General features: G+C 43.4%; 1 protein-coding gene across 2 annotated transcripts in view; it reads right to left on the bottom strand.

Moving 5' to 3' along the window:
• CRISPLD2 (cysteine rich secretory protein LCCL domain containing 2) overlaps window positions 1–7492 on the bottom strand; it is a 62308-nt gene extending 54816 nt beyond the window's left edge. For both annotated transcript variants that reach the window (XM_056525485.1, XM_056525486.1), the window contains exon 1: window positions 7262–7492. The gene's annotated coding sequence lies outside the window, so the exon portion shown is untranslated. The remainder of the gene's footprint in view (window positions 1–7261) is intronic.
• Window positions 7493–13537: the final 6045 nt, after the last annotated feature.

Genomic DNA, 13537 nt, shown 5'->3' with positions numbered 1-13537 from the left:
TCTTGCACATCTTTAAATATAGGGGTTTCTAGCTTTTGCTGACCCACGACCCTGATAGTTTGCTTTCTCTTCAATGGCCATCATTTATCAGAACACAGCAACAAATCAAAGTATGGCTTTCTGTGTTCCAGGACCATTAATGAGATAAAAGGCTATGGGTAATATGGCTGACTATTCTGTTTGTTTTATTAAGTGAGCAAGGCCTCTGTATAAATACAGTGTCCTGGTACCACCAGCAAATACGCAGCAAAATACGGCATGTGTGACACTACCCTTAACTTCTTAAAGGGGTACTCCGCCCCTAGACATCTTATACTCTATCCAAAGGATAGGGGATAAGATGTCAGATCGCCGCGGTCCCGCTGCTGGGGATCCCTGGGATCCCCGCTGCGGCACCGCGCTATCATTACAGCACAGAACGAGTTCGCTCTGCACGTAATGACGGGCAATACAGGGGCCGGAGCATCGTTACATCACGGCTCCGCCCCTCGTGACGTCACGGCCTGCCCCTTTCAATATAAGACTATGGGAGGGGACGTGGCGGTCGTCACGCCCCCTGCCATAGACTAGCATTAAGGGAACGGGCCGTCATGTCATGAGGGGCGGAGCCATGACGTCACGCTGCTCCGTCCCCTGTATTGCTCCCTAAATTTTGCACAGCGTGAACTTGCTCTGTGCTGTAATGATAGCGGGGTGCCACAGCGGGGATCTCCAGCAGCGGGACCGCGGCGATCTGACATCTTATCCCCTATCCTTTGGATAGGGGATAAGATGTCTAGGGGCCAAGTACCCCTTTAACGAGGAAGGGTGTACATGTAACAACGTTTATCTCCTTGTTGGCTTACAGCCAGAGTTAGTGCCATGTGGTTGACATGTCACGGTTGTCTGTAGCTTATGCCCTGCAATAGGGAATCGTATTACCTACAAACACATGTACAAGCCCTTTCAAGTATATCTTCAACACAGTTAACCAATCTGCCCAGGCCCTGCTTGGTAGACTGTATACATCGTCACTACCAATATGAAAGTTGTTCAGTAAAGTTAATTCCTGTTTAACTCCTGAAGAACTAACCTCAGCTGTGCTGGACTATTCCACCCATCTTCCTCATAGGCATCACATAAAGACCATCAGAGGTGACAATCTATCCAGTGTGTGACATCCAGTAATGTCAACTTGTGCAAAATATTTTGATTTCAAAACATACTGACAGGCTCATTGGAAATGTATATTGTGGGGACAGGGACCTATGTGAGTGATGACAATTTATGTACAGTGCTGCTGCTATATACAGTGGGGATCAAAAGTTTGGGCACCCCAAGTAAAAAATTGTATTAATGTGCATAAAGAAGCCAAGAAAAGATGGAAAAATCTCCAAAAGGCATCAAATTACAGATTAGACATTCTTATAATATGTCAACAAAAGTTAGATTTTATTTCCATCATTTACACTTTCAAAATAACAGAAAATCAAAAAATGGCGTCTGCAAAAGTTTGGGCACTCTGCAGAATTTATAGCAAGCACTGCCCCCTTTGCAAAGCTGAGACCTGCCAGTGTCATGGATTGTTCTCAATCATCCTCTGGGAAGACCAGGTGATGTCAATCTCAAATGTTTTAAATGCCCAGACTCATTTGACCTTGCCCCAACAATCAGCACCATGGGTTCTTCTAAGCAGTTGTCTAGAAATCTGAAACTGAAAATAGTTGACGCTCACAAAGCTGGAGAAGGCTATAAGAAGATAGCAAAATGTTTTCAGATGTCAGTATCCTCTGTTCGGAATGTAATTAAGAAATGGGAAGAAATGGCAGTTATCAGGAACAGTGGAAGTTAAAGCAAGATCTGGAAGACCAAGAAAAATATCAGACAGAACAGCTCTCAGGCTTGTGAGAAAAACAATTCAAAACCCATGTTTGACTATACAATCACTATGGTACACTATTCCACTATAAAGAGATACTTGTACAAATATGGTCTTCATGGAAGAGTCATCAGAAGAAAACGGCACTGCGGAATCTGTAGGCGCTATATAAATAAAATAAATAAATAAATAAAGTAAATAAGAAAACCTCTTCTATGTCCTCACCACAAAAATCAGCGTTTGAACTTTGAAAGTGAACATAAAGACAAGCCTGGTACATTTTGGAAACAAGTTCTGTGGACCGATGAGGTTAAAATTGAACTTTTTGGCCGGAATGAGCAAAGGTACGTTTGGAGAAGAAGGGGAACAGAATTTATCTCTGTCCAACTGTTAAGCATGGGGGTGGATCAATCATGCTTTGGGGTTGTATTGCAGCCAGTGGCACAGTGAACATCTCACGAGTAGAAGGAAAAATGGATTCAATAAAATTTCAGCAAATTTTGGATGCTAACTTGATGCCATGCTGAAGTTAAAGAGAGGATGGCTTCTACAAATGGATAATGATCCTAAACACACCTCGAAATCCACGGGGGATTACAAACTGAAGGTTTTGCCATGGCCTTCACAATCTCCTCACCTCAACATAATTGAAAATCTATGGATAAACCTTAAAAGAGCAGTGCGTGACAGACAGACCAGAAATCTCAAAGAACTGGAAGACTTTTTTAAGGAAGAATGGGCAAAGATACCTCAAACAAAAATTTTAAGATTTTTGGCTGGCTACAAAAAGCGTTTACAAGCCGTGATACTTGCCAAAGGGGGCAGTACAAGATATTAACTCTGCAGGGTGCCCAAACATTTGCAGATGCCATTTTTTTGTTTTCTGTTATTTTGTAAGTGTAAATGATGGAAATAAAATCTAACTTTTGTTGACATATTATAAGAATGTCTAATCTGTAATTTGATGCCTTTTGGAGATTTTCCATCTTTCCTTGGCTTCTTTATGCACATTAATACAAATGTTTGCCTGGGGTGCCCAAACTTTTAATCCCCACTGTAAATAAATAAAATAATTCAACTTTACAGGAGTTGCACATGGTATAACAAATGTGTCAGTGAACTAAGAGTAGTGCACAGTAAAGTTTTCCTCCATCCATCTGTTCTGTGAGGGTTGCTCTGGTGGTCTGCAGGAGGGGCTGCAGCCGGCCCCTGTCCTTACTCCTTCAGTGCTGCACATTCGGCTTTATAAATATGTAAACTGCGATTTTCCCATAAGACTAAAACCGGAAATGTTCAAGGGGAAAAAGTGGAACATTCCACAGGCATCAAACAGCTTAACCGTCTGTGGGACACATTACCGACATAAGACTGTGAGATGCTAGATACACTTAGATACAGCAGCTCAGCAGCAGTATCACATATGATAGGCTTAGATACAGCGGCTCAGCAACAAGGTATCACACATGACAGACTTAGATATGACAGTGTCTCAGCAGACAGAATCACATGACAAACTTTTCATTACCCAGGGTAGGCATAGATATAGTTCATCAAACGGCATCACACTTGATCAACTTAGATACAGCACCTCAGCAGACAGTTGCTCACTCCAGAAACTTAGATACAATTGCTCAACAGACAGTATCGGCTTTCATACAGCAACTAAGTATCACACATAAAGGCTTTCACACAGCAGCTCAGCGGACAGTATCACACAATATGATTAGATGCAGCAACAGAGCAGTCAGCAAACTCTTAGCTTTCTATATCCTTAGTTTAGTTATATACAAGGTTGCAATGACAGCTCTGCCTGTTTTAGGGTACGTTCACACGGGCGGATTTTTTTGCGGGTTTTCTGCTGCGTATTTGAAAGGGTGCGGGCTCTTCTCGGCTGTCTGCAGATTTTCCGCTGCGGAATTTACGCTGCGGAAAATCCGCCGCAAGCCCCACTGCGGCGTAGATTCCGCCGCGGAAAATCTGCTGCGGACAGCCGAGAAGAGCCCGCACCCTTTCAAATACGCAGAGGAAAATCCGCAAAAAAATCCGCCCGTTTGAACGTACCCTTATAGGGCTGCTGTATCCTACATCTATCCACAACACCTGCTAGGTAGGTATCTGGGCTTATTGGAATATGTAGTGCTTATAGCAGAAATTGTCAACTTTCATCTATTCGCAGTACAGGACATTACAAGCTCTAGCTCAGTATTTCCCAACCAGGGTGCCTCCAGGTGTTGCAAAACCACAACTCCCAGCATGCCCGGACAGCCAACGGCTGTCCGGGCATGCTGGGAGTTGTAGTTTTGAAACACCTGGAGGCACCCTGGTTGGGAAACACTGTTCTAGTAGTAGATAGATAGTATCTAGTAGATAGTATCTGGTAGATAGAGAGCTGTGACTGTAGGACTGGAGTATAAAATATGATACATAAGTACAGTAAAGCACAGGAATCCCAATTTTAGTGCTGCAACTCTCCGCATACCCGCCTAATGCAGTTCCTATCAGCAGACCTGGCTCCATAGCAATTCATGTCTCTGACCTCTACAGAGGAGGCTGGAGGTTCAGCTGGAGCAAAGGCCTCATGGAATATTCTAAGTCATACAGTGAATCACATTAACCATAATAAATGCCAGAACCAAATCCTCTTCTTCCACCTCTGTCCATCCCCCATGTCTCAATCCTAGACCCCTGACCACAGCAGAAACAAGCATTACTCACCAGGGGGTCTGTCCATGATGGGATACTGTGATACTGCTCATGGTGAACAATGTGAACTGGACCAGAAAGTTCTGAAAACTGTGTATATGGTCATTTCGGTTGTTGTTATAGTAGTTTAAGATGTAAAGTTATTGTGATAGATAAGGTTGGCAATACTCATTGTATGCCCGGAAACTACTACTTCAAGTGAGGAGAAAATACTACCCCAGCTATAACTAGGTACTAGAATTACTCCACAGATGACCAGAGAATACTAGGACAGATATGACTAAAGTCTACTACTCTATACTCCATATAAGACTGGAGGTCGCGATCATAGCCCACAAGTCATTCAGTAATGTTATATACAGAGAACAGAGGGTCCAACCTGTAGCTGCGCACTCCAATAGTTCTATTCTTTACACAGGATGACAGGAAGAGGCGGTGGACCCAAGCAGTCATGTTATATACAGCGGTACCTGTCCCTGCCTGTGCTCAGTCCTGGACCCCAGTGATATGTTATATATACAGAGAATAGGGGGAGTCCCTGCCTGTGCTCAGTCCTGGATCCCAGTGTTATGTTATGTATACAGAGAATAGGGGGAGTCCCTGCTTGTGCTCAGTCCTGGACCCCAGTGATATGTTATGTATACAGAGAATAGGGGGAGTCCCTGCCTGTGCTCAGTCCTGGACCCCAGTGTTATGTTATGTATACAGAGAATAGGGGGAGTCCCTGCCTGTGCTCAGTCCTAGACCCCAGTGTTATGTTATGTATACAGAGAATAGGGGGAGTCCCTGCTTGTGCTCAGTCCTGGACCCCAGTGATATGTTATATATACAGAGAATAGGGGGAGTCCCTGCCTGTGCTCAGTCCTGGACCCCGTGTTATGTTATGTATACAGAGAATAGGGGGAGTCCCTGCCTGTGCTCAGTCCTGGACCCCAGTGATATGTTATATATATAGAGAGAGAATAGGGGGGATTCCCTGCCTGCGCTCAGTCCTGGACCCCAGTGATATGTTATATATATATACATATATATATATATATAGATATATAAAGAGAGATAATAGGGGGAGTCCCTGCCTTTGCTCAGTCCTGGACCCCAGTGTTATGTTATATATAAAGAGAATAGGGGGATTCCCTGCCTGTGCTCAGTCCTGGACCCCAGTGTTATGTTATATATAAAGAGAATAGGGGGAGTCCCTGCCTGTGCTCAGTCCTGGACCCCGGTGATATGTTATATATATATATATATAGAGAGAGAGAGAGAGAGAGAGAGAATAGGGGGAGTCCCTGCCTGTGCTCAGTCCTGGACCCCAGTGCTATGTTATATATAGGGGGAGTCCCTGCCTGTGCTCAGTCCTGGACCCCAGTGTTATGTTATATATACAGAGTATAGGGGGAGTCCCTGCCTGTGCTCAGTCCTGGACCCCAGTGCTATGTTATATATAGGGGGAGTCCCTGCCTGTGCTCAGTCCTGGACCCCAGTGTTATGTTATATATACAGAGTATAGGGGGAGTCCCTGCCTGTGCTCAGTCCTGGACCCCAGTGCTATGTTATATATAGGGGGAGTCCCTGCCTGTGCTCAGTCCTGGACCCCAGTGATATGTTATATATACAGAGAATAGGGGGAGTCCCTGCCTGTGCTCAGTCCTGGACCCCAGTGATATGTTATATATACAGAGTATAGGGGGAGTCCCTGCCTGTGCTCAGTTCTGGATGCTCGCAGTTATGTTTTATACAAATAATGGGGGTCCTTACCTGTGCTCCATCAATCATGTAACATGCCACAGATGGAGCATATTACCTGCGCTAAACTCTGGGCTTTAGGAGTCATATACAGAGGATAGAGGTACTACCCTATGCTCAGCTCTCGACTCCTGCAGTCATGTTATATACAGAAGTACAAAAGATATAGGTACTACATCTGCCGTGGACCCCTGCAGTCACCTTATATACAAAGGATATAGGGGGGGCATTTACTAAGATGTGTTCTTTAGTTCTTATTTTGCATGGGGTTTTTTTTTGCATGACTCCGACAAATCTGATAAATTTTGGTGAGGATACACATTTTCTGAATATTCGCTCTTCACATACACCAAAAAGCTATGCTAGATCTGGGCTGATGTAGAATTGCGCCTTATTGGGGGGTTTTGCTATTTTTTTTTTGCAAAAGTCGCAGTTGATAAATTCATTACCACTGCACAAGACTAACGCTTAACATCTGGCCTGTACGCTCTTTTTTAAGAAAGGTGTACACCGAGGTGCAGCGCTGCGCCTAAATAGAGACAAATCTACACACACAAACAGCTCTAAGGACAATGATAAATGCCCCCAATAGGTACTACCTCTGCTCAGCTCTGGACTCCAGCAGTCATGTTACATACAGAGGATATAGGTACTACCCCCAACTCTCTGGACCACTGTAGTTATACTATATATGGAGGGTATAGGTACTATCTCTGTGGTCAAGTTATATATAAAGCAGTGGTCTTCAACTGGCGGACCTCCGGATGTTGCAAAACTACAACTCCCAGCATGCCCGGACAGCCATCGGCTGTCCGGGCATGCTGGGAGTTGTAGTTTTGCAACATCTGGAGGTCCGCAGGTTGAAGACCACTGATATAAAGGATAGGGGTACTACCTCTGCTCAGCTCCACACCCCTGCCTGCAGTGATGGTAAGTACAGAGGATGGAGGGTCCTACCTGTGTTCAGCTCTGGTCTCCAGCAGTATAAGCTCCAGGGTTCTCAGTTCCTTCCTCTGAACTAACTCCAGGGCTCTCTCCTATTTATACTTGTGGGGACGTTTGATCATATCCTGGAAGTCTTGGCAACTTCTCCTTCAGTGACGAAATGAAGAAATTGGTGACATCAAGGATTTGGTTCTTTAGGCTACAAGATAGCAACAGGTCCAAGGCAAGGTCACAGCAGTAGTAGCAGCAGCAGTCTGGGAGTGCAGGGAATGACTCCAGCACTCAGCTCCTATAGGTCAGTGGATGAGGGACACTACCCTCCCACCAGTACATCTGCTGCTGCTGAAAGGAATCTCAAGGCTTCTTCAGAAAACAGCGAAAAGCGCTGAGGAGTCAGTAATTTATAGCAACACCTGAAGACACAGCTCAGATATGGTATATATCACTTTAATTTTGTAGTGATTATGCTGTAACATGTATATACATACACATATATATATATATATATGCACACACACACAGTGCCTTGCAAAAGTATTCACCCCCTTGTCATTTTTATTATTTTGGTGCCTCACAACCTGGAATTCACATGGATTGTTTGAGGATTTAGAACATTTAATTTACAGAGCATACCCACAACTTTGAAGATGTTTTTTTATATATGTATTTATTGTCAAGCAAACAACAAATAGGACAAAATAACAGGAAAAGTCAATGTGCATAACTATTCACCCCCCCCCCCCCCCCCTAAAGTCAACTTTGTAGAGCCACCTTATGGGGCAATCACAGCTCCAAGTCACTTTGGATAAGTCTCTATGAGCTTGCCACATCTTGGGACTTTAGCCCATTCCTCCTTGCAAAACTGCTCCAGCTCCTTCAAGTTGGATGGTTCACGCTTGTGAACAGCAATCTTTAAAGGGGTTATCCAGGAAAAAAAACTTTTTTTTATATATCAACTGGCTCCATAAAGTTAAACAGATTTGTAAATTACTTCTATTAAAAAATCTTAAAGGGGTATTCCAGGCAAAACCTTTTTTTTATATATATCAACTGGCTCCGGAAAGTTAAACAGATTTGTAAATGACTTCTATTAAAAAATCTTAATCCTTCCAATAGTTATTAGCTTCTGAAGTTTTCTGTCTAACTGCTCAATGATGATGTCACGTCCCAGGAGCTGTGCATGATGGGAAAATATCCCCATAGGAACTGTACAGCTCCTGGGACATGAGTCATCAGAGAGCAGTTAGACAGAAAACAACAACTCAACTTCAGAAGCTAATAACTATTGGAAGGATTAAGATTTTTTTAATAGAAGTAATTTACAAATCTGTTTAACTTTCCGGAGCCAGTTGATATATATAAAAAAGTTTTGGCCTGGAATACCCCTTTAATCCTTTCAGTACTTTTCCAGGACGACCATTGTATGTTGAAACCATTGTGTGTTGAGACCATAACTCTATGGAAACCTGGTAATTGGTTCTAAAGGCCCAAAATGTCATCCAAACATAGGAAAAAGTGAGGATTAAAGGGGTTATCCAGGAAAAAACTTTTTTCATATATCAACTGGCTCCAGAAAGTTAAACAGATTTGTAAATTACTTCTATTAAAAAAAATCTTAATCCTTTCAGTACTTATGAGCTTCTGAAGTTAAGGTTGTTCTTTTCTGTCTAAGTGCTCTCTGATGACATGTGTCCCAGGAACCTCCCAGTTTAGAAGAGGTTTGCTATGGGGATTTGCTTCTAAACTGGGCGGTTCCCGAGTCACGTGTCATCAGAGAGCAGAGAAAAGAACAACCTTAATTTCAGAAGCTCATAAGTACTGAAAGGATTAAGATTTTTTAATAGAAGTAATTTACAAATCTGTTTAACTTTCTGGAGCCAGTTGATATATAAAGAAAAAGTTTTTACCTGGATAACCCCTTTAAGTCTGACTACAGATTTTCAATTGAATTAAGATCTGGGATTTGACTAGCATTTACTAGCTTTTACATGTTTCCCCTTAAACCACTAAAGTGTGGCTTTAGCAGTGTGTTTGGGGTCTTTGTCCTGCTGGAAGGTAAACGTCCATCCTAGCCTAAAATCATGCACAGAGTGGTACAGGTTTTTCTCAAGAATATGCCTGTATTTAGCACTATCCATCTTTCCCTTCTTTCCCTCAACTCTGACCAATTACCCAGTCCCGGCTGCTAAAAGACATCTCCACAGCATGATGCTGCCACCGCCATGTTTCACTGTGGGGATGGTATTCTTTGGGTGATGTGTTGGATTTGCGCCAGACATAGCATTTTCATTGATGTCTGAAAAGTTAAATTTTAGTCTCATCAGACCAGAACACCTTCTTCCATACATTTTGGGAGTCTCCCACATGTCTTATTGCAAACTCACAATGTGCTTTTTTGTTTTTTGCTGAAAGTAATGGCTTTCTTCTGGCCACTGTGCCATAAAGCCCAACTCTATGGAGTGTACACGGCTGATTGTCGTCCTATGTACAGATACTCCAGTCTCTGCTGTGGAACTCTGCAGCTCCTCCAGGGTTACCTTAGGTCTCTGTGCTGCCTCTCTGATTAATGCCCTCCTTGCCCAGTCCGTGAGTTTTGGTGGGCGGCTGTCTCTTGGCAGGTTTGCTGTTGTGCCATGTTCTTTACATTTGGTTATAATAGATTTGATGGTGCTCCTGGGGATCAAAGATTTGGAATTTTTCTTTGTTGTAACCTAACCATGACCTGTACTTCTCAACAACATTGTCCCTTACATGTTTGGAGAGTTCCTTGGTCTTCATGGCAGTGTTTGGTTACTGATGCCTCTTGCTTAGGCGTTGCAGTCTCTTGGGCCTTTCAAAAAAAGGAGTGAATATGTAATGACAGATCATGTGACACTTAGATTGCACACAGGTGGACATCATTTCACTAATTATGTGACTTCTGAAGGTAATTGATTGCACCAGAGCTTTTTAAGGGGGTGAATACCTATGCATATGCCAATTTTCTGTTTTCTATTTCTAAACAATAGTTTTACATTTTTCTCATTTCACTTCACCAACTTAGGCTGGGTTCACACTATGTTTTCTCCCATACGGGAGCGCATATGGCAGGGGAGAGCTAAAATCTCGCGCTCCCGTATGTCACCGTATGCGCTCCCGTATGTCATTCATTTCAATGAGCCGGCCGTAGTGAAACGTTCGGTCCGGTCGGCTCATTTTTGCGCCGTATGCGCTTTTACAACCGGACCTAAAACTGTGGTCAACCACGGTTTTAGGTCCGGTTGTAAAAGCGCATACGGTGCAAAAATGAGCCGACCGGACCGAACGTTTCACTCCGGCCGGCTCATTGAAATGAATGACATACGGGAGCGCATACGGTGACATACGGGAGCGCGAGATTTTAGCTCCCCCCTGCCGTATGCGCTCCCGTATGGGAGAAAACGTAGTGTGAACCCACCCTTAGACTATTGTGTTCTGATCCATTACATAAAATTCAGATTAACAAAACATTGAACTTAAGGCTGTAATGTACCAAAATACGAAAAAAGTCAAGGGGGGTAAATTCTTTTTCAAGGCACTATATAAATATATAGTCATGGACGTAAATGTTGGAACCCCTGTAATTTTTCTAGAAAATGAAGTATTTCTCACAGAAAAGGATTGCAGTAACACATGTTTTGCTATACACATGTTTATTCCCTTTGTGTGTATTGGAACTAAACCAAACAAGGGAGGAAAAAAAAGAAAATTGGACATAATGTCACACCAAACTCCAAAAATGGGCTGGGCACCCTTTCAAAATTGTGAAAAAATAAGATTTTTTTCAAGCATGTGATGCTCCTTTAAACTCACCTGGGGCAAGTAACAGGTGTGGGCAATATAAAAATCACACCTGAAAGCAGATAAAAAGGAGAGAAGTTCACTTAGCCTTTGCATTGTGTGTCTGTGCGCGCCAAACTAAGCATGGACAACAGAAAGAGAAGAGGAGAACTGTCTGAGGACTTGAGAACAAAAATTGTCTAAAAATATCAACAATCTCAAGGTTACAAGTCCATCTCCAGAGATCTAGATTTGCCTTTGTCCACAGTGCGCAACATTATCAAGAAGTTTGCAACCCATGGCTCTGTAGCTAATCTCCCTGGGCATGGACGAAAGACAAAAATTGATTAAAGGTGTCAACGCAGGATAGTCCAGATGGTGGATAAGCAGCCCCAAACAAGTTCCAAAGATATTCAAGCTGTCCTGCAGGCTCAAGGAGCATCAGTGTCAGCGCAAACTATCCGTCAACCTTTAAATGAAATGAAACTCTATGGCAGGAGACCCAGGAGGATCCCACTGCTGACAGAGAGATATAAAAAAGTAAGACTACATTTTGCCAAAATGAACTTGAGGACAAAATCCTTCTGGGAAAATGTCTTGTGCACAGATGAGACCAAGATAGAGCTTTTTGGTAAAGCACATCATTCTTCTGTTTACTGAAAACGGAATGAGGCCTACAAAGAAAAGAACACAGTACCTACAGTGAAATATGGTGGAGGTTCAATGATGTTTTGGGGTTAATTTGCTGCCTCTGGCACTGGGTGCCTTGAATGTGTGCAAGGCATCATGAAATCTGAAGATTACCAACGGATTTTGGGTCCCACTGTACAGCCCAGTGTCAGAAAGCTGGGTTTGCGTCTGAGATCTTGGGTCTTCCAGCAGGACAATGACCCCAAACATATGTCAAAAAGCACCCAGAAATAGATGGCAGCAAAGCGCTGGAGAGTTCTGAAGTGGCCAGCAATGGGTCCAGATCTAAATCCCATTGAACACCTGTGGAGAGATCTTAAAATTGCTGTTGGGAAAAGGCGCCCTTCCAATAAGAGAGACCTAGAGCAGTTTGCAAAGATAGAGTGGTCCAGCATTCCGGCTGAGAGGTGTAAGAAGCTTATTGATGGTTATAGGAAGCGATTGATTTCAGTTATTTTTTCCAAAGGGTGTGCAACCAAATATTAAGTTAAATGGGCACTGTCATGAAAAATAATTTTTGATATGTTGTAGTACTTAAGTACTACAACATATCTCTAATATACTTTTATTTAAAAAAATGCTTTTAAAACATTTTAAAAGCAATTTGAAATTCGGCCACTAGGGGGCGCCCTCCTAGTGGCCGAATGCAGTGCAGAGTGACGTCACTGCAAAATTCCGACTGCGGGCGGCGCGGGGGGTTGGCTGCTCCAGCAAGGTGCGGGGAGTGCTGCTCCAAGGTATGGGGGGGATGGGGGGAGCTGCTGCAAGGTGGGCGGGATGGGGGGTGCTGCTGCAAGGTGCGGGGGGGATGGAGGGCGCTGCTGCAAGGTACGGGGGGGGGGGGGTTGTTTGGGTTTACTTACCGAGTGGCAGGAAGAGTCTCCCCCGCACCCGTCCCTCCCGCATCGGCTCCTGGCTCACTCCTCCCCCCATGAAACTCCTGTCCTGGGTGCCTCCAGTTGTTTTACCACTACAACTCCCAGCATGCCCTGACAGCCAATAGATGTAAGGGCATGCTGGGAGTTGTAGTGGTGAAACAGTTGGAGGCACCCTGTTAGGAGAATTAAGGGCGGAAGTGCCGGCCCCAGCAGGCATCAGTGACGTGGTGCTTGCTGGGGAAGTCTGCCTGGTAGTGAGCACACTACCAGGCAGACTAAATGCCATTTTAAAAATAGTAAAAAAAAAAAATAAAGGCAGGGAGGGTGTTAGGGATAGAAGTGCAATAGGCAGGGACAGAAAAAAAAAATCATGATGGTGGGAGCTACCCTTTAAGGGTGCCAATAATTTTGTCCAGCCCATTTTTGGAGTTTGGTGTGACATTATGTCCAATTTGCTTTTTTCCTCCTTTTTTGGTTTAGTTCCAATACACACAAAGGGAATAAACATATGTATAGCAAAACATGTGTTACTGCAATCCTTTTCTGTGATAAATACTTCATTTTCTAGAAAAATTTCAGGGGTGCCAACATTTACAGCCATGACTATCTATCTATATATATTCCATATGTAGCTTGATAGACTTATTGATCTCTTTAATAGAGACAATTAGGGTAATATGTCTATCATACAGGATAGCTCCAAAGTGCAGAATAGGATTGAGTGAGTTATCTGTGGCTCAGTTTCAGTGTGAATCCGCATTACAATGGGATAATCGAGCTCTCTGATATCAAGGGGTAGATTGATGGAAACCTGTGCAAAGCAATAGTGGTGCAGTTGCCCATAGCAACCAATCAGATTGCTTCTTAAATTTATAAAAAGAATAAAATGAAAGAAGTGATCTTATTGGTTGCTATGGGCAGT

Source organism: Hyla sarda, chromosome 6 (genome assembly GCF_029499605.1).
Source record: "Hyla sarda isolate aHylSar1 chromosome 6, aHylSar1.hap1, whole genome shotgun sequence".
In the NCBI taxonomy this organism is placed as follows: domain Eukaryota; kingdom Metazoa; phylum Chordata; class Amphibia; order Anura; family Hylidae; genus Hyla; species Hyla sarda.
This window is presented reverse-complemented; position numbering and strand designations above follow the sequence as displayed.